This window comes from Marmota monax, unplaced genomic scaffold (genome assembly GCF_021218885.2).
Source record: "Marmota monax isolate L192 unplaced genomic scaffold, Marmota_monax_Labrador192_F-V1.1 WCK01_AAM20220418_F8-fsc00055, whole genome shotgun sequence".
Lineage (NCBI taxonomy): Eukaryota > Metazoa > Chordata > Mammalia > Rodentia > Sciuridae > Marmota > Marmota monax.
Window position 1 is genome coordinate 5444024 of NW_026695205.1, and position 26996 is coordinate 5471019.

Sequence of the window (26996 nt, forward strand, 5' to 3'; positions counted from 1 at the left end):
AATCACCACAAGGGACAAAGTATCCAATATATCTCATTCTTGCAGTCTGTCCTCTATGTCTCATACTTTCAGTTCAAAATATACATGACTTTTCCTAGTTTTCATTGTAAACATTTAAAGTGTTTCTTCAAAACCAGTCTTCTTTCTTTGTAAAATATTTCTGCTTAGCTATATCATTTAAATGAATTTTGAGAAGCTCCTCTTTTAAACTTATTTTAGTTGAGATATTAATAAAATAAAAATAAATTTAACTTTCAAAATCATATTTTATAAGGGATCTTTGAAGGGTCTTTACCAACTGAGGTACGGCTATTAATATTTCAAAGAAATTATATTATCTAGGTTGCTTGTAATGGAAGTTGAGTCACTTGTTTCACCTAAACAGGGAAGTTGGCACCTTTGCCTAGCAACAGCAGCTAAAACCTTCTGTTGTGGAAGGTTCCCTGGGAGGGAGAAGGGAGGAGGAGGAAAAGCAAGAGGAACAGATTAATCTGTTTTTCCTTGCAGGGGACAGAGGCCTGGTTGTTGGAGGTGGGAACTCTCTCTCCAAGAGACAGCCCTTAGATTAGCACAGGCTAACTTCATCCCCTTGTGGTAGTAGAGATTTAATCTCTGTAGCACTGGAGTTACTATAAAAGTTAACCCCTCATCTGCAGGTATATGTTCCCAGATGTTCAGCTGATGCCTGAAACTAAGGATAGTACTGAACCCTGAGTTTGTGTGTGTGTATACATATATGTATGTATATATATAACATACATATATATAATATTTATATAATAAATATATAAATAATATATACATTTCTTCTGCACATACATAGTTATGATAAAGTTTAATTTATGAATGAGGCACAGTAAGAGATTAACAACAGTAATAAAATAGGGCAATTATAACAATATACTATAACAAATCATTTAAAACTCATGAATTGTTTATTTCTGGAATTTTCCATTTAATATTTCCAGACAGCAGTTTTCTAAGGATGACATACCACAGAAATTTCAGCTAAGAGGACACTGCTGTATTCAGTAGGCTGACAGGAAGGTATAGATTTAGCCCACCTCAAAGGCAGTATATTTAATCAATATAGAGACATCAATAGGTCTTCTAAAGAGCTGAAATCTTAGTTGCTGGCAGTGTTATCAGCTAAAAAGAGTTCTTCCTTGGCAAGTTTAAGAAGGTATGTGATATGTTTTACAAATAATATAAAAACTATGGGTCACAGAGATTCACTTTATTAAGTTAGGGACAGAAGTTTCTTAACAATTTTTTTCTTTGATTGATGTACATAATGAAGAAAGGACAGAAGAACGAATTCTCTGCTCTCTTGGCCAAGAATTGAAGCAAATCGCAGAGTGGAGTGGAGACTATTAAATGGGTGTTGAAATTAACAAAATTTGTACGATATTAAATGAATTGCATTTCTATCCCTTCTCAAAAGCAGGGGATTGGCTAAATGGTCCTGCCTTGAAGCTCTCTCCCATTCTCAAACCCAGACAACATCCTTTTCATAAGGAGCAAGAAACTTTGCAGTCACAGGTTAGGTCCAGATGCAGGAGCTCTTCCAGGCGGAAGCTGTCCCTTCCCACCCCTTACAGTTCTTATTGTTCATGTTGCTCCACAGACGTTTCCGAGCAGCGACTGGCCTGGCCTCTGGGTGGTTCCCTGCGGGGGAGGCGCAACTCTTTGGGGACGTTAGGAGCGGGGTGGCGAAAGGGCATAGCCGGTGTGGCGGGGAGCCTGGACAGAGGGTGGAGGGGAAAGCACACGTGGGGGAGACGTGGAAGGGACGGCCCACTCCGAGAGCGTGGGACCGCAGCCGGGACGCTGGCGCCGCCGAGCAGCCCACCTCCACTCGTCCCGGCCCGAGGGCGCTCGCAGCACCACCGCCCGGCCGCGCGCGGGCGACTCCACCGCCCGCCCCGCCCCGGGGGCGGAGCCTCTCCGGGCCACGCCCCTGTCTCCGGGGCGGGCCGGAGTCTGAGGAAGAGGAAGGGGACGAGGACAACGAGCGGCGGGGCGGCGGAGGACGCGGAGGAGGAAGAGGAGGCCCACCTACAAGATGGCCCCTGCTGCAGGAGCGGCCTCGGCAGCAGCAGGTGGGGGGCTGGAGGCGGCGCTGGCGGCAGCGGCCGAGGCCCGGCGGCCTGGGACAGAGTCAGCGTCGATGGTAGCAGCGGCGGCGGCGGCGGCTGCCGCGGCGGTGGCGACGGCCGCGGGGACGCGGAGCTGAGAGGAGCTGCTGCTCGGACCAGCGCGGTGAGCGAGCGGCGGCCGCGGCGGGGAACAATGGGCGGCGGCGGAGGTTCGTCCCGCCCTGCGCCGCCGGTGGCCGGGCCCGTCCGCAGCCGGCGTCCGCAGGCCTCAGGCCGCCGCGCGAGCCGGGGCGGGGGCGCCGGGCCGGGGGCGCGCAGCGAGTGCCGCGGGGCGGGCGGCGGCGGGCGGGGCGGCAGCGGGCAGGCCGCTCCGCTGGCCGCCGAGGCCCGCGGGGTCCTTTTCCCCGGGCTCCGGGACAACGGCCCAGTCTTCCTTCTCCTGTCGGCGAGGGGAAATTGCGTGTGCAGGTGTCTTCAGGAAAAAGCAAAAAGCGGCCCAAGTGCCACCACCACCGCAGCCGAGTGGCTGTAGCCGGGGTGGAGGGTGTCTCTCTGCAGACCGCCCGGAGCGGCGGCTCCCGGCAGCGGTTGTGCCGCGTCCCGGGGGACGGCGACCGGAGACTAGGGCCCTGTGGAGCAGGCAGCGATACCTCTTGAGAGCCCGGAACAGCCCAAGAAACTCAGACAAAGCCACTGACTGGCAACGCGCAAATTGTAATGTTGGGATAGAACTTTTATCCAGACTAGCCGTTTTGAATTATTAACGTGCAGCCGAAGGAGCATTAAGCAGCATAAAATGGACTTCAGGAAGCACTTCTTCAGCCCTGAGAGGTGCTTCTGGGGTCCTGTCTGGTGTTCTAATCTCTCCTTTTCCTAATTTTGTCCTAAAATTATTCAAAAGGCCAACTTTTGCCTCTTGGCTTTGAAATATCAAAAGCACATTTTGTAAGATTTCAAAACTTTTACCAATACTTTTCAAATATTAGAAACAGCTATGGTTCTGTTGTGTTTACGCTGAAGGAGACAGACAGCTCTTCCATTCTGTTTGCTCCTCTGTACTGTAGTAGTGTCTCAGCCTTCAAAGTTAGCCACTAATTTTCCTAAACTTAAGTTTTCAAGGCATTTACCACATTAATTTCCAAGTGAAGAAGAAAGAAAAGATATAAGTTATTTCTCTTCCAGATTGTAACTTCGTGCACAGAAATTGATATTAAAATTGCTTGGATATATCCAAGAACATTGCTTTCCACTGTTTTTTAACTTTCAATTGTAGGGTTCATCTAAGGGATTTATTCATATTCTAGAGAGAAAGATTGATTTGGGCAGACAAGATACCAGTTACTATCTTTGATCTATTTTAAGGGTAAATTTCTGATAAGGATGGGTTCCTGTTTGCAATAATCGAAAGCATTGTCGGGTTATGTGAAGTTTAATAAGTAACACTATTCTAGTTCTTAGTTCTTCCACCAAAATTCGTGGTGAATACACTAGCAATTGAGTGAACATGGAGGCTAACCTAAGTTGTTTAGGATTTGGAGTGAAAGAATGTTCATTTTATGCCTACCATAAATAATGTTGTGGATGTTCAGCTTTCACATGGCTCCTGCTAATGTGACTTTTTTGGGAATAAGTAATTCAGAAAGAACACTTTTTCCCCTCAGCCCATAGAGTCCAAGTAAAGTCTATATTATAGGGATGCTTAAATTTATTTGTGCCCCAAAGTCTATTAGAACAATTGTACTGATTTGTGAGTTTGTAATTTTCAAGTATTCAGTGTGCTTGGTTGTGGGGAAAAAAAAACCTCATTATGTTGTATCATGGATTTATTTACATCATTTGATAACATTTTCCTGAAACAAAGATTTTTTAAGTGGGAAAATTTTCTATTTGAAATTGAATAATGAGCCAGTAATTTTTGGGTTCAGTCTGGGTCCCTATTTTCTGTTTAATATTGAGAAGTTTTTTAGGGAATTGTTTATTTATCTGTCAAAACTATCATGAGAGCCCATGGAGGTGGCCTGCACCTGTAATCCTAATGACTCTAGAGGCTGAGGCAGGAGGATTATAAATTCGAGGCCAGCCTCAGTAATTTATCAAGGCCCTAAGCAACTTAGCAAGATCCTGTCTCAGAATAAAAAGGACCTGCTGAGGATGTAGAGTGCTTGCTTGGCATGCAGGAGTCCCTCAGGTCAATTTTCAGCAACACACACACACACACACACAAAGAAAATAAAAAATAAAAAGGACCATGGATGTGATGTAGCTTAGTGGTGAAGGGCCCCTGGGTTTAATCCCCAATGCCAGAAAAACCTGTTATGTGATTTGTGATTCCTCTATTGTCATATCTTCAAGTTCAGTGGGTCTCATTTCAGTTCATATTTTCTCCAGTAATATTTAAACATTTCCTTTATTTTGGAACCATATTTTAAGAATTATAATTAACATATGTTTGATTCATTTGAAGAGATTGGAAAAGGGAATTTCAGATAAAATAAAATTACATATTTTCAGAGCATATTTTTTGAGTGACTAAAAACGTCTCATTTAATCCTTCTAGTTATGCTACTGTATTGGTGGGTTATTTTGGTACCAGGGATGTTTAACCGCTGAGCCATATACCAGCTCTTTCTGTTTTGTCTATTTTTTATTTTGAGACAGGGTCTCCTGGGTTGCTCAGGGCTTCTGTAAGTTGTTGAGGCTGCTTTGAATTTGGGATCCTGCCACCTGAGATATTTTACTGGTGTAGACTCTGAGGCTGGAAAAGCTAAATAATTAGCAAAAAAGTCACATAATTACTAGATAAAAGAGCTTACTCAGACCTGGGATTTATGTCCCAGCTGCTTTACTGCTGTCACCATGTGTCACTATTAAACTTTGAAGCAACTTGGGCACAGTGGTGCTCACCTGTAATCCCAGCAACTCCAGAAGGTTGAAGCAGGACGAGGATCACAGGTTTGAGGCTAGTGGGGCAATTTAGGGAGACTATCTCAAAATAAAAAGGGCTGGGAATGCAGCTTCATGGTAACATGCCCCTGGGATCAGTCCCAAGTACTGCAAAACAAAACAAAACAAAAAAACCTTGAAGCATCTTCTGTGATGACAGTTTTTGTTTTTTTTAACTGTGAACAGTTTTGTAATACTGTACTTGCCCTTACCTCTAATTTCCTTTTTAATATTATTTGTACCCTGCCAAATATTCACTTATATGGTGAAGAAATTGTTCAGTCTTGCAAACCACAAAGTAACACTTGCTTTTGTTTTTATTAGATCTGAATGCTATGAAATATAGAAATTTATATCGTTTATATAGGACAGATTTGTGACCTTGCTGTGATTGTTTCATGGTTTTAACTTGTTATGTAAATAGTTCCTAAATGGTACCTTTAAAATATTTTGTGAAAATTTAAAAATTAATAACATTCAATACTGTTAAAGTTTGGTCAGCTAATATTTATAATTATTTATTTCTAAATTTTTTTTTTTTTTTTAGGCATTTAGAATTCTGAAGGATTTTATTTTTTCTTTATATCTTAGGATTTGATATGGAGTTTGATGGGTCTAATCAGTGTCTTTTGCATATATCTTGAAAGCAGTCAGCGTCCAACAAAATGAAAACTGATAAATGATCCCTGTTAGAGGAACACCTCAGATCAGGATGTTCCTTGGCACAGTATTCTGACCTGGTTTAGCTTTGGCCCTGTCTATGCTCAGGGGTTAGGTATTCTTTAGAATTTGATTCAGAGGACTTAACTTCTCAGATTGACCTGTATAACAAAATAGTCAAATTTTAAAATGAGCCTGTTCTCTGGGATCCATTTTAAGATCCCCTTTTCTTTTACTTAATCAAGGAGTCTAGAGTGGATTTGGACAGGCCTTGGAAGTTATAGGCATTTACACAAAGGAATTTTTATGAGTCCAGAGTTTCTCTAAGTATTTCTTTTTTTAACATATATTTTTAGTTGTAGACGAACACAATACCTTTATTTTATTTATTTTTACATGGTGCTGAGGATCTAACTCAGTGCCTCACACATGCTAGGCAAGTGCTCTATCTCTGAGCTACAACTCCAGCCCCTCTAAGTATTTATTATATTTCTAATATTTTCAAGTGTGAAGTTTACCAATCTTCAGCAATGTTTCCCTATGTACCCAAGACGATTAGCTTCAGTATATTTATTTTTAATCCATTGTTAGTTAGACTTGTGCCTGTTTACTTCTTATGTAATATTTTTGTTTGCTTTCTGTATACTAGGTGAGAAACTAATTATTAATTCATAATGTTTTCCTGGCATTGGTTATGCTCCTCAGTGATTATTACTGTGCATATATAATAATAATTTAACTTGTAATCATTTTTATCTAAAAATCTCTTAAGATCCAAATAACATTAGGATATAGTAGCAGTGTTTTTTTTTTTTTTTTTGCTTGTTTTTGGTATGGGAATTGAACTTGGGTGCTTAACCATCGAGCCACATCCCTAGCCCTTTTTTTATATTTTATTTAGAGACAGGGTATCCCTAATTTGCAAGTGCCTCCCTAAGTTTCTGAGGCTGTCTTTGAACTCAGGATCCTCCTACCTCCAGCCAGTCGCTGGAATTACAGGCATGCACCACTACGCCCAGCTCAGCAGTGTTTTTAAAGAAGTAAAGATTTTTCAGGGAGTCAGTTTTATCTATGTATTAACATACAATTTTTTACTGAGGGGGAAAAAAATCACATTACATAAAATTAACCATTTCAAAGTGAACAGTTAGTGGCATTTAGTATATTTACAGTGTTGTGCAACTACCACTTTTAATTCATCACCCCCAAATTCCCCTAGCAATTGCTAATCCCTAGCAATCATTATTCTGCTTTCTATTTCTGTGGATTTAAATGAAATTAAATTCAAACAAGATTGAGGAAGAGACTATGTACAAGTGAAATTGCCAAAAACAAACAATAACAACAATGACAACAAAAAACCTTTGGGGTGTGCTTGCTAGGAATAATCATGCATGTAGGGTTGCTCATTCTTTGCATCCCTTCTTTAGATACCATAAACATGCTGTCAGGAACTCAATATGGAAGAAACAGTTGAGAGTCACAGCGGTTTTTGGTTTTAGCTTTAATCAAAAGAGTTTAGTTTCTTAAACTCATTTGTATTTCTTCATTGAGTTGTGGAAATTAACTAAAATTTAATGTTCTATACAAATGTGAGCAATTGATACTTATTTAATCTCTTATCTAGAACATGTTTGCCTTTTAGTTTTTCTTAATATACAGAAGAAATTGAAATACATTACTTGAGGTTACCATTAGAATTAGACTTTTAGAATTAGATTGAAATACTTTCATATCTTTGACTCCAACTTTATAACTACTCAGTTAATCTTTGAGAACACTAGAGTTATGATTTGCCTGACATGACGTTTATTAATTTATTGTTGAATAATTTTTGGGCTGGTCTCCAACTCGTGAGCTCCTCAATTGATCCTCCTGTTTCCTCAGCCTCCTGAGTAGCTGGGGCTACAAGTCTGTGCCACCACAACTGGTGTTTTGAATAAATTCTAGAAACCTTAGTCTTGATCCTATTCTTGAGATGATTATGGAGGCAATTGGTTTGTAACACTTTTTTAAAAAAAAAAAAGAAGAAGAATTAAAGTGGACTAATATCTTTAATTCAAAATAATACTTCTAATTAATTGAAATCTTGAAATGTATGATGAACACTGAAAAATACATTTCTTGTTATTAGTAAAGATTTGTAGTGGAGATATCTAAACGGAAGAATTTAATTTTTTAAAAAAATTTGTTCTACTTAGATATACTTGGCATTAGAATGCATTTTGACAAATCATATATAAATGGAGTATAACTTCTCATTTGTCTGGTTGTACATGATGTAGAGTTACACAGGTCATGTAATCATATATGCACATAGGGTACATTGTCCAATTCATTCTACTGTCATTCCCCCACGTCCCCTCCCCTGTTTTCACTCCCCTCTGTCTAGTCCAAAATAAGGATTTAAATTTTGAAACTAATCTTTCTCTCCTTTTTACAAAAATATTCACAACTCAGTAAAGTAAATTTTTTTCTAGGAAAAGATCAAGTCTATAATATTTGAATTTCTGTGCTTTCATATTTGCGTCAGTAGCATTTTGAATTTTTATTTTTTTGCAGTTCTAGGGAGTGAACTTAAGCCTCATGCATGCTAGGCAGGGGCTCTGCTTCAGACTTTATAATTCCTCATTCCTAAAAACAGAAATGGTAATATCTTTTTTTAAAGGTTGTTTGGAAATTTAAATGATATAATATATATTTTTACTGTCATACCTAATAACTAGTATCCATTTAATACATTTTATGTTCTTTAAGTTCTGTTTACAAAAGTAATTTTAGAAAGGTTTTTATTTAAAATGTTTGAAAAAGTTGTATAATATTTTAATATTAAAGCAACATAAAAACTGTGTAATTTAGAATTAACTGTACATGTAGTGGCAGTGGCAGTCAGAAATAAAGTATTTTTTAAAGTAATTATTAAAACATTAATTGTACACATTTATGGGATTCACTGATATTGCATATCATGCATTGATCATGTTCATCCACCTTGTTCTACCCTCTTCCTGAAATAATTCTTTTTTTAAAAAAATTATTATTATTATTTTTTAGTTTTAGATGGACCAATATCTTTATTTTTATGTGGTGCTGAGGATCGAACCCAGTGCCTTGCATGTGTGAGGCAAGCGCTGTACTGCTGAGCTAAAAACCCAGCCCCATTCCTGAAATAATTCTTAATATTACCATTCTCATTTTCTTCCCATATCAATCTTTCATTTTTTTTTAAAGATTTTTTTTAAGAGAGAGAGAGAGAGAATTTTTTAATATTTATTTATTTTTTTTTTAGTTTTCGGCATACCCATCTTTGTTTGTATGTGGTGCTGAGGATTGAACCCGGGCCGCACGCATGCCAGGCGAGCGCGCTACCGCTTGAGCCACATCCCCAGCCCAATCTTTCATTTTTTAAAAAATATTTTTTAGTTGTCAGTGGATCTCTTATTTATTTATTTATGTATCTATCTATTTATTTATATGTGTGCTGAGGATTGAACCCAGGACCTCACACTTGTCAGGCAAGCGCTCTACCGCTGAGCCACAACCCCAGCCCTCAATCTTTCATTTTTACATTTGCCTGTGCTGTTCAATACCAGCTGCTGGCTGCATGTATTATTTAAGTTCTGGGTTTATAGAAAAATTGTATAAAAAGTAGAATTCTCTCAAAGTTTCCTGTGTTGGCATTTTGTATTTCTATAGTGCATTTCTTGTAATGCATTTGTTAAACTTGATGAACCATTATTAACCACAGTTAACTACAGATATTAGGTTAGCTACTCTGGAAGGCTGATGCAGGAGGATTGCAAGTTCTAGACCAGCCTGGGCACATTAACAAGACCCTGTCTAAAATATAAAAATAAATTTAAAGGTCTGGGGATACAGTACAGTATTAGAGCACCCTTGGGTTAAAACAAATAAAACCCATGGTTTACGTTAGGTTTCATGCTTGTGTCATTGTACAATTCTGTGAGTTTTGTCATATGGCTGATGTTATGTGTCCACTCTATTGTAGAGTCTTGAAGAACAGTTTCACTGCCTTAAAAATGCCTTGTGTTTCATTTTTTCTTTATCTCTTTCATCTCCCTCTAAACCCCTGGTGAACACTGATCTTTTTACTGTTTCCATAGTTTTGCCTCTTGAATGTCACATGCTTGAAGTCATACAGTATGTAGCTTTTTCATAATGGTTTCTTTCACATAGTGAAATGTGTTTAAGGTTCTTTCATATCTTTTCATGACTTGAAAGCTCATTTCGTCTTACCACTGAATAATAGTCTGATGTTTGGATAAATTTACATTTTAATTAAATAACGTTTAATTTAGTCCACAGTCTCACCAGCACATTTCAAGGGCTTAATAAACACACATGGTAAATGGCTGCACATTGAAAAGCACTTACATGTTCAAGGTTTAGTTCTTTATTTATCTTCACTCTGAGGAACTTAAATAATTTACATTTTTTCCTTAAGCCTGTATTTTTGGTACTTTCTAATCCTAATAGTAAGGTTTTTCATGTTTCTCTTCATAACATCTTTTATTCCATTCTTCTTTGTCCCTAAAATCTGGAGCTATCTTTTTCTTTTGTATTTTTCTCTAAACATTTTGAATATTTAGGGAAGATATATAGGTCTCAGAACCAATAAACGGCAGAGTTGGGATTAAAATCTGGATCTCCTTTTTCTGGTTTTCTCTTGGGATTGCCACTGGGTTGCTTTTAGAAGTTATAAGCACCTTTGAAGAGGTTATTTGGGACTAATTATATACTTTGTAATTTAAAATATTATGCTGTCAGGTATGAGGCGTGAGGATGATTCTAGTCTTCAAGACCAGCCTGAGCAACATAGAAAGAACCTGTCTGCAGAAAGAAAAAGAGATAAAGGAAGAAAGAAAGATATGGGGGTTAGTGTAGTCCAGTGTTCTCCTGGGTTCAATCACCAGTGTCTGTCTCTCTCTTTCTCTCTTGGGTTCAATCCCCAGTGTGTGTGTGTGTGTGTGTGTGTGTGTCTCCCTCTCCCTCTCCCCCGCCCCCCTTCAGTCCCCAGTGTCTGTCTCTCACTCCTGGGTTCAATCTCTAGTGTGTATCTCTGTCTTTCTGTCTCTCTCACATGCACATACACGTGTGCACGCCTTATATCAGTCTCTTTTACTTTTCAGATAAATTATATTTGTACTTAGTCTTTTGGTAAAGGTGGCTACACTGTATATGGTCTTGATTTTACCCTCTCTGTACTAGTTATACTTGCTGACAAAGCCTTTTTTGTGAGGACATTCTGTAGAAGTAGTCCCAGCAATTTGGGAGGCTGAGGCAAGTTCAAAACCAGTTTGACCAACTTAGTGAGACCTTGTCTTAAACTAAAACTTAAAAAGGTCTGGGGATGTAGCTCAGTGGTAGAATACCCCCCTGGGTTCAATTCCCAGTATCACAGAGGGGAAAAAAACATAGTAGTCTTTCATATGTAAGTACTATACTTTTAAGACACCTAAATTTTAATCTTCATTTTGAAATGCTTTCCCTGTAATTACTGCTTTTAAAATCCTTATTGTATATGTGAATTTAATTTATTTTTTTTAGTTGTAGATGGACATAATTTTTATGTGGTGCTGAGGATTGGACCCAGTGCCTCATGTGTGTGAGGCAGGTGTTCTACCACTGAGCCACAACCCCAGCCCCATATGTGAATTTTTATACTAAATACCTCATTGAGAGCAGTTTGCCTTTTTCTTTCTTTCTTCCTTCCTTCCTTCCTTCCTTCCTTTCCTCCTTTCCTTTCTTTTCTTTTCTTCTTTCGTGGGGATTGAACCAAGGGCCTTGTGCACACAAGGCAGGCACTCTACCAACTGAACTGTATCCCCGGGCCTCATCTGTTTTGATTAAAACTGTCACTCTGCTTAAATCTAGCCTATCATTAAATTAAATTTATTAAAAAAAAATAATGCCTGTTATCCCAGAAGCTTGGGAGGCTGAGGCAGTAGGATCAAGAGTTCAAAGCCAGCCTCAGAAATTTAGTGAGATACTAAGCAACTCACTTGAGACCCTGTCTCTAAATTGCCGCAGTCTGGCTGGGCACAAAATCATGAGCCACTCAAGCAGGAACAAACTTTATTATTTTTTGAAACTGCCGCCAATGTCCAGTACGCACCCGGGAAGATTTTTTCCACCCACGTGGCCTCCTCCCGGACCTGCAGAGAGAGCTCCTCCCCCGGAACTCCCTCCTACTGTACTTCCCCAACCAATGGGAACTCTCCAGGAGTCCCGTAGCCGGCCTAGGTGAACAGCAGGAGTCCAATATCCATATGAATGCAAATCTTAACATAATCATATCATCTCAATGGCTAGCTGGCGTCACCTTTCCGACCAAAAATGCCATGCATCATATACTTGGCTCTTAGCATCTCCCCCCTTCTGTTTAAGTAACAAGCAATCTGGCTAGGGACCGTGCCTGTTAGGTTTGTCCAATTTAACATATGGTTCTTACCCATCATCGGAAAACTGACTTTTAGGCGTCAGCCTCCTGTCTTAGGTTGATACCACTGCAATTGGATCATACCCGTCACTGACTACCGGTCCAGCATATAGTCATACTTGTGGATAGGCCTATGTACCAGTGGGGGGGTGAGGTTCTTTGCCTCACCTCTGTTGGCCCCCAAATTTGGCCCTTGGTGTCGGTGGGGGGGTGAGGTTCTTTACCTCACCTCTGTTGGCCCCCAAAATTAGACCATCACTAGTAGAAGGGAGGAGGATACAGAAATGTCATGACACCAAGTCAATTAACGGCTCCTAGGAAAAATTACATCACTGGTGACACATCAGCAAAGATACGCTAGCACTACCATAATTCGCTGCATCAACAAATAGATCACAAAGCATACAAGTGATACATAGTCCAGGCAAGTTCTGTAAGCAGCTCAAAGCAGAGGAATCTATCAATATGTCCATATCCTCCCAAAATAAAGCATACAAGTGATACATAGTCCAGGCAAGTTTTGTAAGCAGTTCAAAGCAGAGGAATCTATCAATATGTCCATATCCTTCCAAAATAAATCGACTCATTGATTGAGCATTACTTGTTGAGTTATAAATCATTGATGTATCAGTTTACACGGTTTGTTGTGATAACTCTCGAAGAAGTTGTAGTTTGGTTTTATCTTTGTCTTCACCGGCACTGGGATGAAAATAGGAATTTTGACAATGATGCTAAAAAAAAAATATGTAACATTTCAACAGGTACTAAGAAAACAATATTTAGAACTATTTACATTATCCTGAACAGAATTATTAAATATAATGAAAAGGAAAGGTGAAAGTAAACAAACAGATCTGTTAACCTTCTATTTGTTCATATATTAAAACAATCCTCAACAGCTGTTTACCCAAATTAAATTAAACTATTAAAATCACGTGAATAATAAAAAAAAATTTTTTTTTTTTGGATCCATGTGCATGAGCGCTCCTCATATGTGATATATGGACATATGCACATACAGACATACAACACAAAACAGAAGTGTGCACACGTAACATATAACACATAAGACAATAGTAAAGGCCTTGTAGCTTTACCTAGGTGAAATCTCCATTGCAATGTTCAAAAACTCCACAGTCAAAAAATAAAACTGATCAGAAAAAACATTAACCTAGGTCTGTATGAGCTCAAAAATAAAATAGAACTTTATGATGTGGGAAAAAGCAATAGTAAAATAGATATTGAAAAAAGCATCCTGGTTAATCACTGTTGCAGATGTAAGAATAGCCAAGCTGGAGATCTGGATATCAGCTGTTATGGATTTGAGTCGAATCATTTTCCTTTTGGTCTGTAGAAATTGTTTTAGTTAATCTCTCTGGAATCCAAATCGGCTGCTGTTCTCCCTGTGGAAAAACACAAACAGAGCCCCGACTCCAGACTATCACTGGGTCAGGACCTTTCCATTGTCCTGTTAGAATATCTTTCCAAAGTACCTTAGGCTTATGTACATTTTTTGGATACAAATGTCTTTCCGCAGCACTAAGCCCTGATGAATCCAAATTTAAAAAGTTTAGAGTAAAAAGGGTTATTTTAAGTTTATCTTTGGGGGATATATACCCCTTTCCAATTCCCTCCTTTTGTTTTAATAAGTACATTTTAATAGTTTGATGAGCTCTTTCAACTATGCCTTGTCCTTGTGGATTGTATGGAATTCCTGTTATGTGAGTAATGCCAAATGATGAGCAAAATTGTTTAAAAGAGGTGGACGCATAACCAGGACCATTATCGGTTTTTAACTGTTTTGGAACGCCCACAGTGGCAAAATTTTGTAAGCAATGAGCTATAACATCTTTAGTTTTTTCTCCGGCATGAAGGGAGCCCATCAGAAATCCGGAAGAAGTATCAACTGTAACATGTAAATATTTTAATTTTCCAAATTCTGGCAAGTGTGTGACGTCCATCTGCCAAATATGGTTAGGTATCAGTCCTCTAGGATTGACTCCAAGATTAACTTGTGGTAAAAATGTCACACAATTTTGACATTGTTTTATTATATGTCGGGCTTGTTCTTTAGTTATTTTAAAACGCTTTTGTAAAGTATTAGCATTGACATGGAACCTTTTATGAAAATTTATAGCTTCTTCTATTGTGGAGAAAATATGTATGTCATGTGTAGATTTATCTGCTAACTCATTGCCCAAACTAAGGGCTCCAGGCAATCCTGTATGTGCCCTGATATGTCCTATAAAGAATGGATCTTTTCTGTCCCAGATTAGACTTTGTATAGTGGAAAGCAAAGAGAAAACAGTAGAAGAAGGGGAAATCCTACCAGCATCTTCAAGGGATACTATAGCATTAACTACATACTGACTATCAGAAAATAAATTAAATACAGAATCTTTAAACATCATAAAAGCTTGTAATACTGCATTAAGCTCTACCTTTTGAGCTGATTGTTTGGGTACTAAAAATGTAAAAGTTTGATAAGGGGTAACTACTGCTGCTGTACCATTATTTGACCCATCAGTGAATATATTTGGAGCATTCATGATAGGGTTTTTTTTTGCATCTTTGGAAAAACTACAGGATGTTTAGACCAAAAAGACAACAAAGGATTAGACGGTAAGTGATTGTCAAATGAAACATTAGATTTACACATGATTATTGCCCAAGTATTTAACTCATTAGCTAACTCATCAATTTGATCTATAGTATATGGAGTAATAATTTTATTGGGAGAAATCCCAAACACTCCCTTTACTGCTTTTATTCCTTTGAGTATTAATTGTCCTACAGCCTCAGGATACCTAGTAAGAATAGTGTTAGGAGAATAAGATAAATGTATCCACAATAATGGACCTTTTTGCCAGAATACTCCTGTAGGAATATTTTTTGTTGGCAGTACAATAAATAATAAAGGCAAACTTATATCAATTCTATCCAAATGCATATTTTCCATATATGTTTCAATGATTTTTAATGCCTTTCTTGCTTCAGGCGTCAACATGCGGGGTGAATTTGGATCTGATGGACCTTTTAGAATATCAAATAAAGGTCCCAATTCTCCTGTTGGTATGCCTAGATAAGGCCTTATCCAATTTATGTCTCCTAATAACTTTTGAAAGTCGTTAAGTGATTTGAGTTGATCTACCCGTATTTGAATTTTGGGTGGACGGACCATGGTTGAGGATAATAAAACCCCTAAATAATTAATTGGAAGATTTAATTGTACTTTATCTATTGCTATCTCTAGATTATAATTTTTTAATAAATTTGTAAGTGTGACATAACATTCTAGCAATGTGTTTTTATCTTTATGTGCCAATAACACATCATCCATATAGTGAAATATTTGTAGTTCAGGATTTTGATTTCTAAGTGGCTGGATTGCTTTGTTAACATAAATTTGACACATAGTTGGACTATTAGCCATCCCTTGAGGGAGTACTTTCCATTCGTATCTCTGATCAGGACCTTCATGATTTAGTGCAGGGATAGTAAATAAAATGTGGACTATCCTCGGGATGAATTGGAATTGAAAAAAAAAACAATCTTTAATATCTATAGCTAAAACATACCAGGTTTTTGGTAAAGCAGACAATTGGGGAATCCCTGATTGAGCAGGTCCCATAATAACCATCTCATTATTAATGGCTCTTAAATCTTGCAATAATCTCCATTTACCAGATTTCTTTTTAATGACAAAAATGGGAGTATTATGGGGAGATACGGAAGGTTGTATATGTCCTTCCACTAATTGTTGTTTGACCAGGTCATGGGCTATTTGTATCTTTTCTTTAGTCAGGGGCCACTGAGGAACCCACACTGGTCTTTCTGATTTCCAAGTAATTTTGATTGTCTCAGTGGCCCTTTCTGAAAACCCAATCCATGTCTATTTGTTTCTTCATCTATTTGAATTGGTGCTGTCATACCTTGTTCTTGTTCTCTTAATCTTTCTTCTTTCCTAAAGCCTTGTCTAGCCCTAGTAGTGGGCGCATTAGGATTGATGTTATTTGTTAATGTCAAACCTAATTGATCTAGGACATCTCGTCCCCATAAATTTATAGGAAGATGATCCAATACATAGGGCTGTATAGTTCCTTCACATCCTTCAGGATCCTTCCAATCTAATACCATTGCACTTCTATGGGGATTAGTTGCCACTCCTAGGCCTCGAAGCGTTTGAGTGGCTTGTTGTAATGGCCAGTGTTTTGGCCATTCTTGACGAGATATTATGCTAAGGTCAGCACCTGTGTCCAGTAGCCCAATAAAGTCATGTCCTTGAATATTTAGTTTTAGCATGGGGCGAGAGTCTAGATTTAAAGACAGCATAGCCCAATCTACACCTGTGGAGCCTAATCCCTTGGAACCTCTAAATGGTAAGGCCCTAGATTCGTGGATTGATTGATTGATTCCCCCCCTTTTTTTGTACTGGGGATTGAATTCAGGGGCACATAACCATGGAGCCACATCCCCAACCCTTTTTAAGAAATATTTTATTTGGAGACGGGGACTTGCTGATTTGCTTAGGGTCTTCTTAAGTTGCTAAGACTGGCTTTGCACTCGTGATTCTCCTGCCTCAGCCTCTCAAGCCTCTGGAATTACAGATGTGTGTCACCACGCCCTTCCCTAGATTTCTTAACTAGTAGCTTCCTAGAAGCCTAATTAATAAGATTTCTAATATATGTAGGATGACTTCATATGTATTAGAACCATAGAGAAAATAGGAAAAAACTCTAATATTCTTTGATTTCTAAGGAACTTGGAGTATCTATAGGCATACCTTGGGGATTCTGGGAGGGAGTTCTGTTCTAGGCTATAGCAGTAAAGCAAATATTGGAATAAAGGTAGTCGCACAAATTTTTTTGGTTGCCCAATGCATATAAAAGTTACTTTATACAACCTTGTAGTCCATTGACTGTAAAGTAGCATTATATCTAAAGAACTTAATATATAGCAGGTGTGGTGGTGACTTGGGAGCCAGAGTAGGAGGATTACAGGTTTGAGACTATCCTCAGCAGATTCACAAGAACCTGTCTCAAAACAAACAATAAAAGGGGCTGGGGGCCTTTGGAGGCTGAGGATGTAGCTCAGTGGTAAAGCGCTTGCCTAGCATACATGGGAGTCTGGGGATATTGCTCAGTTGTTAGAGTGCCCCACATTTGATCTGTAGTGCCCGGCCCCTAATTTGCATACCTTATTTCAAACATTCTTTATTGCTAAAAACTACTACCAGTCATCTGTGCACTGCATTACATCCTCAAGTCTTTCTCACTTTTGAGACAGGGTCTTGCTAAGTTGCCAAGACTGACTACAAACTTTGTATCCTTCTGTCTCAGACCTCCCTGTAGCTGGGATTACATGTGTGAGCCACTATGCCCATCCTAACTGCACTTTCTATTCCTGATTGGTTGAATTCAAGGATGTAGAGCACCAACTATGTTAGTGCCATCCTTTAAAATGTCTCAATTTTATCAGATCCCTCAGAATTCCATGGGATAGTGCTTAACAAATGATCTGAAAACATATATTTGGCACAGGTTAAGGTTTTCTTTTCCTTGTGAGCATTTGTCCTCACTATTTAAAATTATCAGTTATTTGCCAATCAGATTTATCATTGTATCTCAAAATAACTTCTGGAACAGGAGGAGCAAACTTCCTGTATAAAAATGAGCATTATTGCAGTAGCAGAACTAATTGCAAAGATGACTTGAAAAATTAGGTCTTGTTAAAACACTTGGCCTAGTCTCATTTATTCATGTGTCTTTTGTATTGGGACCAAATTATATTGATGATGTTTTTTAACTTATAGTTGGACACAATACATTTATTTATTTATTTATTTATTATTTTTATGTAGTGCTAAGGATCGAACCCAGCATCTCGCACTCTACAGCTGATCCACAACTCCAGCCCCTTAATTTTTTTTAAAGGCATAATTAAGAAAAGACATCAAATTTCACAAAGAAAACAACCAGTTTTAGAAATCTGTTTAATTTAAAAGCAGTTAACAAAAAAATGAATAAGCTTAAATGTAAAGTATATTCCAGAATATTCTTGATTTTAGTAATCAGTTTTCATTATGTCCTTGGTTTTTGGCCTACCACTAAATGGTGATGACATAGTTATATACTTGACAGTACAGTATAGTATATATAATATTCAATAGTGTTAATGCAAAAACTGAAAAAAAGAATAACTGTTTGCTTTTTGATATATTTCTTAAATTTTCCTTTATCTCAGAGCTCCTTTAAAGATGTTGCTTTTGAGTCTGACCATTTCATTTCGTCACCTCTGTAATAATTGCTAATGTCCCCTTGGTGTAGCACATTTACATACAATACATAACTTGAGTCCAAAGATTCATCTATATACATGAAGTTAAATAAAGGCTGTCATTTAACATTTTCATGGGATTCTCTGTTTCAACTGAAGGTCAGGCAGCTTCCCCATTAATGGTTTTTGTCCCACTTTACTGCATTTCCTCCTAAATTTAGTTGGAGCTAAAAATGTTTCTTTTTGCCTTAACACTGTGAAAAATTAAGTCATCTGAATTAATACTTTTCATATTTCCTCACCCGTTTAGCAAGTTCCACTTTCAGGCTTTTCTCTAGCTCAATAGCCCTTCTCTTTATATCTGACTCAGGTACTTGTCCATTTGTACCAACATTAGCATATTAGGTTATTCAAATATAGGGTGTTGTATACTATAGGGTTATAATTAAATCCATATATTAGGGGAAGAAATTTTTCCAACAAAATTGGGTCTCCACAGGGTATTATTACTGGAAAAACCTCAGGTTTCCTCAAATCTTTTTTTTTTTTTTTTAATATTTATTTTTCAGTTTTTGGCGGACACAACATCTTTGTTTGTATGTGGTGCTGAGGATCGAACCCAGGCCGCACACACGCCAGGCAAGCGCGCTACCGCTTGAGCCACATCCCCAGCCCTCCTCAAATCTTAAGACTCTTATTTCTTCTCAGTTGATTGATGTTCTGCTGAGAATTCAAATACAAAATATAAAAATAAATGTTTATTTTTCTTTGTGTTATTTCCTGCCTTCATTTTTCAAGATAAATTTTTTCTTTTTCTCTTAATGTGGTCCTGCTTGCTATTGAAATGTTCCAGAGAAATGGAAATTAAGGTCAAAAATCATGATTCTAAAAACTAATTTCTGGGGTGGGAAGAGATTGAAGATTTTCTTATAGACAATAAGGTTTGTTTAATGTTTTCCTCAGGCAAAATTACACTTCACATTCACCTAAGACCTGGGTTCCAGTTCAATGATTTATTAGCTTTGGGCCAATAATGCTACGCAACCTTGAGTTATTATATATAAAATGGGTATAATGATACTTCAGAGGAGTGATTAGCCCAGAATAGATAGTTAATGGATTTTAGTTTCCATTTTCTTTCTAAATCAGACAGATAAAATAAATCTGTAATAGAGGAGATGGCAGTAAATTTGTAATACATTTAAATGAAATCTTCAAAGCAAGGTAATTTAGCTATTTAATAAATCTATTGCTGTGCTCATAGAACAAATTTGAATAGTCTATATTTTTATGAAAGTTTAAGATATAGGAGGATTGAACCTAGGGGTATCCTACCATTGTTCAGTTTTAGAACATTTCCATCATTCCCCAAATCTCCAGCCATTTTTGTGGGGAGGCAGAGTCTCACTAGGACGCCCAAATCTGACCTGGAAATTGCTCCTGAGTAGCTGGTGTTACAGATGTGCGCTACCATGCCTAGCTAAATTATTATGTTTAAAAATGTGAAAACTAAACTTTATTTTTAAAAAAGTTTAGTGATTATTTTAATAGCTTTCTTGAAATTAATTTGCATAGCATAAAATTCACGTATTTTAATTGTACAAATCATAATAATATATGATTTATAATAGTAATCATAATAAATAATTGTAACCATCACTGTCATCAGTTTTAGAACATTTCCATCATTCCCCAAATCTTCTTCATGTTAGTGACTGTTAACTTCTATCTGTAAGGTGAAACAAACTGTGGTGTTTAAAAGTGTGTCGTGGTAGGGGCTGGGGTTGTGGCTCAGTGTTAGTGTACTTACCTAGCATGAGTGAGACACTGGGTTCGATTCTCAGCACCACATACAAATGAATAAAGGTCCATCAGTAACTAATAAATTTTTAAAAATAAAATAAAAAATAAAAATGTGTGGTGGTGCATGCCTGTAATCCCAGTAACTTGGGAGGCTGAGGCAGGAGGATCAGGAGTTCAAAGCCAGCCTCAGCAAAAGTGAGATGGTAAGAAATTCAGTGAAACCCTGTCTCTAAATAAAATACAAAATAGGGCTGGGGATGTGGCTTAGTGGTTGAGTACCCGTAAGTTCAATCCCCAGTACCAAAAAAAAAAAAAAAGTACCAGCTTAAGATTTGGGCTTGTGTTTGAATCATAGTCCTGCCACTTACTGACATTGGGTATTTCTCTGTACTTAGGGTTTTTTATTTTTTTTAAATTGGGATGATAACTGCATTACAGCATTGCTTTAAACATGTATTTATATTCCCCTTATCCTTGGGATATTTTCTAAGACCCCTAGTGAATGCCTGAAATCATGAATCATATGGAATTTATTAATATGTATGGTACTGTGTCATGTGTGTTCACATACATGTATGTGTTTTTTCCTTTATACCCCGCAGCATTGCCACAAAGGACCAAAGTTAATCTGTCCTTCTGTGTTTTTTTTTTAATATTTATTTTTTAGTTGTAGTTGGACACAATGCCTTTATTTCACCTATTTATTTTTTTGTGGTGCTGAGGATCGAACCCAGGGTCCTGCACATGCCAGGTGAGCACTCCACTGCTGAGCCACAACCCCAGCCCCTGTCCTTCTGTATTGGTCCATCAATAACTAATAAATTTTTTAAAATAAAGTGTGTGGTGGTGTTTGAATTTGCATCACTAATCTTTGCATCACTAATCTTTTTCTTTGGGGCCATTTTTAAGTAAAAGGGTTACTTCAACATAAACAATGTTGATCTGATAACCAGAAGACAGTTAGGCAGCTAATAAGCAGGTAGCATATGCAATATGGATATGCTGGACAAAGTTACCCATGGTCAGTAGTGGACCAAAAAATATTAAATGAAAAATGCCAGAATAATTAAGAAGTTTTAAATTGTTCTCTGTTCTGAGTATCATGATGAAATCTCGTGGTGTCTGGGACATGAGTCATCTCTTTGTCCTGCATAAGGGTGTTGGTATTTTAATTATTTCATTTCATGTGCGTGTTTTATTGGTTTTGATGTTGTTTTTTTCTTTTTCTTTTTCTTTTTCTTTTTTTTTTTTTTTTGGTACTGGGGATTGAACCCAGGAGCGCTTAACTCCTGAGCCACTTTTTAATATTTTATTTAAAGACAGGGTTTTGCTGAGTTGCTTAGGGCTTCGCTGAGTTGCTGAGGATGGCTTTGAACTCTCAATCCTCCTACCTTAGCTTCCCTAGCTGTTGGAATTACAGGTGTGCACCAATGCATCTAGCTCATATGTTTATTCTTGACTGAAAAAACACTTATTATATTTATTCAACTATATATCCTGTGTATTTCAGATATATTTTGTGTTTAAAGATGATAAAAACAACTGTTTGAGAAACTTAAAAAAATGTTTGGAAATGAGGGAGTGGAAATTGTTCTTATACTCACAGTGTATACAATTAACAGCATATACAATATACACAGTACATATATCAAGCTTGTTATAATTGTCTCTAAGAACTATTTTATTAGGTGTGTTACTCTTCACTTAATGACCATAATAGGAGTTGGAAGGTCCTGTGTTATTTGATCCTTGCTAATTCTTTTCTTTTTCTCCCCACGGCCTTCCTTTTTCCCAGAGGGAAGGATCTGACCCATGACGTCAAGCATTCCACTACTGAGCTACATTCTCAGTCCTTGGCTAATTCTTTAGTCTCATCTCTTAACACTTGTATTTCCCTGTACTTTACCATCCTATAATGTACCATAATTTGCAGTCATGTGTTTAGTTGTACAATTATTATTTTTATATAATATAAAGAAACAAGTAAGTTCCATGTAGGCATGGAATAACTTAGCTTCATCATTTTTTATCCTTATTACTGGACATATAGTAAAACATGTTGTGTAATAAAACTGAATTATTTAATTTTTACTGAGAATGAAAAAATATTTTTAGCTATAATTTGTAAGAAAACTTAATGAAGAGACAGAAAATTTTGAATAATAGCATTTAAAGTACTTTCTTTCCAATTAGTTATATGTTGATCTACATGCTTAATTAAAAGGAAAGTAATATAATGGTTTATCTGTGAGATAAATGAGAACTAGGGGGATAGGAGATAGAGGTAGGAGGGAGATATTTCACTGTAATCATTTAAAAAACATTGACCCACATAAATATTACTTGAAAAGATTTTTGTAAGAGTTTGTTGAGATTGTGGTGTAAATACAGAACACATGTTCATATGAATTATTTCTTCTTTTTTATATACCTTTATGTTTTCTACAGTTATTTCAATATGCTTAGGCCAGTGATCCTTATTTTCCCCACCAACAAAGCCTTTGAGAATGTGATAAAGAGAATGAGCATGAAACAGTTTTACATTGTTTCTCCAAGGCTAATGGATGACTTAATCTAGGCCACATATTGTTTGTTATATTTTCAATATGACGCTATCAGTGATGAGTTTGTATGTAAAATTAATCTAATTAGGTTGTAAGGGACACTAAAACACAAATCTGTGTATTTGGCTTTTAATCCCATTTCTGCCTTTAGAAAGTGTGTGACTTTTTTTTTTATATTTATTTTTTTGTAGTTATTGGCAGACACAACATCTTTGTTTGTATGTGGTGCTGAGGATCGAACCTGGGCCACACGCATGCCACGCGAGCTTGCTACCGCTTGAGCCATATCCCCAGCCCAAGTGTGTGATTTTTGAGTGAAATTTTTGCTTCTCTTTTCTTCAGCCTACTCCATGCTAAACTGATGCGGTGGATACCTCAAAGATTTTAGTGTCAAGTAGACCTAAGGTGATTGTGAGTTGAGTTTACCTGCTTACTCCCTATGTAACCTTGGATGAGTTCTCTGAATATTATTTTTTTAATAAAAATAAAGGAAATTGCCAACTACTTAGGCCTTAAAGATTAAATGAAAAGTATTTGAAAAGCATAACAATACTTGTTACTAGTAGGGACATATGTAAAGTTAGTCATCTTATGTTAGAAAACTAATTAAGCTAGAACTAGATGTTCTTTGAGGTATCTTTCACCAATACAGTTTTATGTTACAACAGAATAATTTACAAATCTTGTTTATAGCCACATTTACATGAAATTTCATGGGAAAGCAAGGAAATATTAAATATTTAACTCCTTGCTTTTCATATTTCAGAGTGCTAAACATATAATAAATCTCAAATACTTATTAGACTTTTAAGAGTTGTAAAGGAGCAGTACAGGTTAGAATTTCTTAATCTGAAGTCTTTAAATACTTTGAGATTCATGAGAAGGTTTTATGAATCATGTTGAGATTGTTGGCAGGTCTCTGAATTCTAAACTTTTTAGTGTACTTGAATTGAAGTGAGTATCTATAACTTTGGTTGTGAATAAGACAGATTTGGTCTCTGCTTTGCTGGAGATGGTATTCTTTTATTTAAAGTTGTAGGTGAACACAATACCTTTATTTTATTTATTTATTTTTATGTGGTGCTGAGGATGGAACCTAGTGCCTCATATGTGTGAGGTAAGTGCTGTGCCATTGAGCCACAATCCCGGCCCTCCTGGAGATAGTATTCTAATAGGAGAAAATAGACTTTGAAAAACAAAATATCAGTAAATTTACAGATGGCAGAAATGTTTCAGAGAATTTAAACGTTGTGGTAGAATGAGAGTAATAATAAAGATTGTTAGGTAGTATAAGTGGTCAGGGAAAGCTGAGAAGTTGACATTTTTTGTGCTTTGGAAATTACCAAGAGTGGCTGACATTTTTTGTGCTTTGGAAATTACCTAGAGTGGCCTTTGATTCAAAGATTAACAGAATAGTTAGCACTCAGATCCAGTGATGGGAACAGTGTTCAAAAATTAAAATTGGAGGCTGAGGCAGAAGGCAAGTTTGAGACCAGCCTTAGCAACTTAATGCCTGAGGCCCTACACAACTTAGTGAGACCCTGTCTCAAAATCAGAAGGGCTGAGGATGTAAAGAGTGCCTGGGTTAAAAGTCCCAGTACCAAAAAAAAAAAAGTAGTTTGAGAGATAATTAGAAGTCATATCATTCAGGGCTTTTTAAACCAGAGTAAGAAATCTGCATTTTATTCTAAATATAATGAGAAACTATTTCAGGATTTTAAACTGGAAAATGATGAGAAAAGAAAACTCAAGATAAAGCCCTTTCAAAATTTAAGGGTTCAGGGGGCTGGGGATGTGGCTCAAGCAGTAGCGTGCTCGCCTGGCATGCTCACGGAGCTGGGTTCAATCCTCTGCACCACATACAAATAAAGATGTTGTGTCCACCGAAAACTAAAAAATAAATTTTAAAAAAATTAAGGGTTCAGAAAAATAGCAAGTGAATTCAAAAGGAGAGGAATGTTGTTCATGACAACATTCATGACATGGTGAGAGTAGCAGTTTCATATCTTTTTGAGAATACAAGTAAGATTAGATTAACCTGACCATTAGATTTGGCAACAAGTTTGTCAAAAGGACCTAATGGCTGTGAAGTCAGTAGCTGTTAGAACAAAATGCAGGTTTGGGTCGATTTATACCAACTTTACTGTCTTATATGGTTTATTTAATGAAACTGCAAGTAGTTTTCCCTTTGTTATATGTTAATCTTTAACCTGGGCATGGTGGTATGAGTCAAGAGTTTGGGTTTTGAGCAAGAATATCTGAGTTAATATCTGCCTTTTTAGCTTATTCAGTCTTTCTTTCTTTCTTTCTTTCGAGAGAGAATTTTTTTAATATTTATTTTTTAGTTCTTGGTGGACACAACATCTTTATTTTTTTTTAGGTTATTATTTTTTCTTTTTTTTATTGGTTGTTCAAAACATTACAAAGCTCTTGACATATCATATTTCATACATTAGATTTAAGTGGGTTATGAATTCCCATTTCTACCCCAAATACAGATTGCAGAATCACATCGGTTACACATCCACATTTTTACATAATGCCATATTAGTGACTGTTGTATTCTGCTACCTTTCCTATCCTCAACCATCCCCCCCTCCCCTCCCCTCCCATATTCTCTCTCTACCCCATCTACTGTAATTCATTTCTCTCCTTGTTTATTTTCCCATTCCCCTCACAACCTCTTATACAACATCTTTATTTTATTTTTTAATGTGGTGCTGAGGATCAAACCCAGCACCCCGCGCATGCCAGGTGAGCGCGCTACCGCTTGAGCTACATCCTCAGCCCAGCCTATTCAGCCTTTCTAAATCTCCATTTCTCTTACCTGCAAATGGGATAATATACTTATGGATTTGCTCTGTATGAAGCATTTAGCACAGCGTGTGGTGCATGGCTGTATGAATAATAAAAATTATAATGATATACAATAAAATATATTTGTGCTATTTGGAGTTGGTATTGTTTATAGGAATAAAGTGCTATTTTCCCTTTATAAATAATTCCTGTGGATGATGCTTTAGCAACTTAATCAGCTTTATCAAACATGTAGTGTCCAGCTCTCATTTTGATTATATCTTCTAAACACCTTTTTGGCTGTTTAATTTTGAGCCTGTTATAACCCCATGTACCAATGTAGCATTTCACTCTACAAATAGATATAGATTTTTCTTTTTTAGCATCTAGAAGACAGTCTCAATTTATCGAATAGTAATAACTATTTATAGTGCTTTATTAAAGAAGTCAAAATATAGTCAGTTTCACAATTTACTCTTAGTGTTGTGAGATCCATTTGGATATATATGCAAATAACTAACTATAGAATTAAAATTAATTTGAGAGCTTTCTGTAAAGTAGTTAAATATTTTTTCATTTTGGAACTAGGGGTATTGCTTGGTGGTAGAGTGCTTGCCTAGTGTGTGCAAGGTGCTAGCACGGTTCAATCCCCAGCATGGGCCGGTGGGGCTGAAATGAAAATAGACAATTAAAAAAATTTTAATTTTTGTTGGTGATCAAACCCAGGACCTCACACCTTCTAGTCAAAGCACTATACTGCTCAGCTAAACCCCCAGTCCCCAGTGTTCATTTTTATTTTCTAGTAGCATACATTGTAAAAATCCAAACAAAGTTAAGTTGATTTATTTATGTTTTGTGGTACTGAGGATTGAACCCAGGGGCAACTACCACCAAGCTACAGCCCCAGCCCTTTTTAAAAAAATTTATTTGTGACAAGGTCTGGCTAAGTTGCCGGTCTGACCTCTAACTTGCAATATTCCTGCCTCACAGGCCTCCTAAGCAGCTGGAATAACTAGGATTATAGGTGTGTGCCACCTTAATTGGCTTACCCATAATTTAAAGAGCCTGGCACATAATAGTGCTTGTCAATATTTTTTGAATGAATGTACAAAAAGTTTTTAGCATACATAATAGAAACCATTCTCTCATCAATAATGGGCTTCTATTCAAGGTTGAGTAATTTCAATAAAATGTGAATTAAATGTAATACTTGAAGAATAACAAGTATAAATAATTGACTTCTGTTTCATTATACTTTAAATGATTCATCTTTGTAAGTAGACTATTGAGCATAATTAAATCTTTAACGAGTTGTAATACTATTGTACTTTATTCTGAATGTCAGTTCTCATTTTTTAAAACTACAGTTATTTATAAATGTAGTATGTAGTGGGT

General features: G+C 37.0%; 1 protein-coding gene across 2 annotated transcripts in view; it reads left to right on the forward strand.

Annotated features, from left to right (window-relative positions):
- The first annotated feature begins 2147 nt into the window (after positions 1–2147).
- Positions 2148–26996, forward strand: part of Rc3h1 (ring finger and CCCH-type domains 1) — a 77316-nt gene continuing 52467 nt past the window's right edge. For both annotated transcript variants that reach the window (XM_046430018.2, XM_058574475.1), the window contains exon 1: positions 2148–2262. The gene's annotated coding sequence lies outside the window, so the exon portion shown is untranslated. The remainder of the gene's footprint in view (positions 2263–26996) is intronic.